The sequence below is a fragment of the Denticeps clupeoides genome, chromosome 1 (genome assembly GCF_900700375.1).
Source record: "Denticeps clupeoides chromosome 1, fDenClu1.1, whole genome shotgun sequence".
In the NCBI taxonomy this organism is placed as follows: Eukaryota; Metazoa; Chordata; class Actinopteri; order Clupeiformes; family Denticipitidae; genus Denticeps; species Denticeps clupeoides.
In genome coordinates, this window is record NC_041707.1 from 5,845,840 (window position 1) to 5,848,687 (window position 2,848).

General features: G+C 44.0%; 1 non-coding gene across 1 annotated transcript; it reads right to left on the minus strand.

Annotated features, from left to right (window-relative positions):
• Positions 1-1,551: 1,551 nt before the first annotated feature.
• Positions 1,552-1,653, minus strand: LOC114802832 (U6 spliceosomal RNA). Its single transcript, XR_003751798.1, has one exon. It is a non-coding gene; the product is annotated as a U6 spliceosomal RNA (small nuclear RNA).
• Positions 1,654-2,848: the final 1,195 nt, after the last annotated feature.

Below are 2,848 nucleotides of genomic sequence, written 5' to 3' on the forward strand. Positions count from 1 at the left end.
CATCCGGTCACAGCTCACACTCAATCACCCACACGCTCCCTCCCTCCATCCCACCTCCAACAGGTTCCTTCATGCCGGCCCAAAGCGACCATCCGCACCACCGTCCACGTGTTTAAAGAAGGTGTTGATGACTTAAGAGACCATCATCCATTTTAGTCATGTAAATGAAATGGCTGTATTGATCATTTGTCTCTTATGATATAGTTCTAAGATTGTCATTCATTTCAGTGGAATCACAGACTGGAGAGACGAAGAAGAAGAAAAAGAGAATGTTGCAAATGCTGACATCTAACTTCGATTCATGAAAAGCACACAGATGTAGGAAGTCTTGATCGTGGGCCAACAAATGTACAGACCTCCTTAAGCAAGTGAGCAAGTTTAGAAAAAAAGAATTGTGGTATTTATAAATTTTGTGCCCACAATCACTGAGAACAAATGTTCCTAAAAAAAGTGAAGAAGGTTTTTTCATTGGTTTAGTTCTCACACCGATGACACCTTCAGAAAGGTACATTATTATTATAATGAAGATGATTACGAATTATGAAAAAGCATTTAGAAGCATTTCATGGCTGCCCACTGCTCACCAAGGGTGAGGGTTAAAAGCGGAGGACACATTTCATTGTGTCACCGAGTGCTGTGCTGTGTATCACAATGACAAATCACTACATTTGTCATATCATCATCATTGTAATAATCAGCTTCACAAGTTTTTAATTAATGAAAAATCTATCAAAAGCAAGAAAGAAATATTTGATGTAGGGATTTTAGGAAAAAATGTAGGAAAACTGTCCAAAATATCTTCAGTAAACATAAAACCCACAATATATATGTTATTCAGACATATTCTGCTCGTTTCCAGCCTGGTATACACTGTGGAAGCAGCAGGATCTGTAAGTGCAGGGTTCACACTTACGCAGCTGAGGTCAACTGCTGAGGCACAAGCTTTTGTAAATCTGAAATGTTTTTATCTTGTTTTTTTATTATGCGCTCACGATGACATTCAAACAGCTTGGTGTTGCAACTTGGTGAATAATACAAATGTTTTTTTCCAGGAAAATTTCATGTAAAACTAATAAAGCGATATCGAGCAACATGATGGCAGGGCAGTTAGTGACCTCATGCCTCCAAGGTTGTGAATTTGAATTCCGGCCTTGTCTGTGTGGACTTTGTGTTGGTGTGGGTTTCCTCCAGGTTCTCCGGTTTCCTCCCTTCACCCAAAGTTATGAACACTAGTCACTAGTTCAAACCCTAATTACTACCTAGGTTACTACTATTGCGTACCTGACTAAAGTGATTTAAAGTGAAGTGATTGTCACATGTGATACACAGCAGCACAGCACATGGTGCACACAGTGAAATTTGTCCTCTGCAGTTAACCCATCACCCTGAGTGAGCAGTGGGCAGCCATGACAAGCGCCCGGGGAGCAGTGTGTGGGGACGGTGCTTTGCTCAGTGGCACCTCAATGGCACCTTGGCGGATCGGGAATCGAATCGGCAACCTTCTGATTACGGGGCCGCTTCCTTAACCGCTAGGCCACCACTGCCCCCCCAAAAAATATGGAACGCTTTTTTGCGTGTCATCCTTGCGCAGGGGCCATGCTAATCTTCTCTGTATAGTTCCAATTTTAGTATATGTGCTGCCGAAGCAAGCACTAAGACACTTAACCCTGAGTGTCTTCAGGGGGACGATCCCTGTAACTACTGATTGTATGTCATTCTGGATATGGGCATCTAATAAGCGTCAATAAATGGGGTGTTTGCGGCCTGCACCCGGAGTGAGTCCCTACTACCACTCGCCTATGAACCAAAAGACCCAGGTTCAAACCCCACCTACTAACATTGTGTCCTTGAGCAAGACACCCTCCAGTGTCTCCAAGATGACCGTCCCTGTCACTACTGATTGGAAGTCGCTCTGGATAAAGGGCGTCTGATAAATTCCATTAATTTTTTTTTATTGAATACTAGGAAAATTAGGGTTTAAGGTAGTTCAGTTGCAAGTGTTGAACACGTGACTCATCTTCCCCCTCAAACACCACACACGGATGAATTGTGGGATTCATTTAATCTACTTTCATGAAGAAGAGGTGAAGATTAATCTAGCCTGTCCCTGTATATTTGGAGAATGCGGCATTGGTGAAAACGAGCCGGCGCACGGATTAAACACGTATTGGATTTTTTTTTGTCTCCCCCATTTCCTCATTCACAACCTCCTCAGCCCTCCGCCGGATTTGTGGGTAGGGCGGCTGTGCGCTGTGCGGTACAGACGAGGACTGAAGTCTGATTACAAAAACAAATTAATCTTTATTCAGGCGGGAGTGCAGTGAATCTCTCAAAACACAAACAAGTATTTACAGTGTATTTACTGTTCCGTAATCGCGTGTAACAAGAGGAGACTCGCGAAATCCCCAGGAAGTGCACTTTTGGGCTTTTCGACGTACAGTGTGAGCGCAAAACTGATTAGAACCGGAATCTGATTACGATTGTTCCCGCACAATTTTCGAGGCAACCTGCCGGTTCTCAGGTGGAAATGGATTTGCAGGGAGGATTAAAAGACATGCAGTCCTCGGCCCGCTGTTTAATAGGTTTCCAGCGAGGAACGGCAGACACAGAATGGCTCGGAGTGAATACCTCGAGAGCGCTCCGGAGAAAACCACCCAAATATATCAAAAGGACGTGGGAAAATTGGGCCCTTTTTTTGGCTCTTGTATTAGGCCCTCTGAGATTGGGTCTACTCTTAATGCAGTTTGTAAGACAAGTGCACAAAAGCAACGAAAGGATCTCCATTACAGTGGAGAGGCCCGGGGCAGCGGAATCGATAGAACATCAAAACTCATCATCAGCGCTCAGG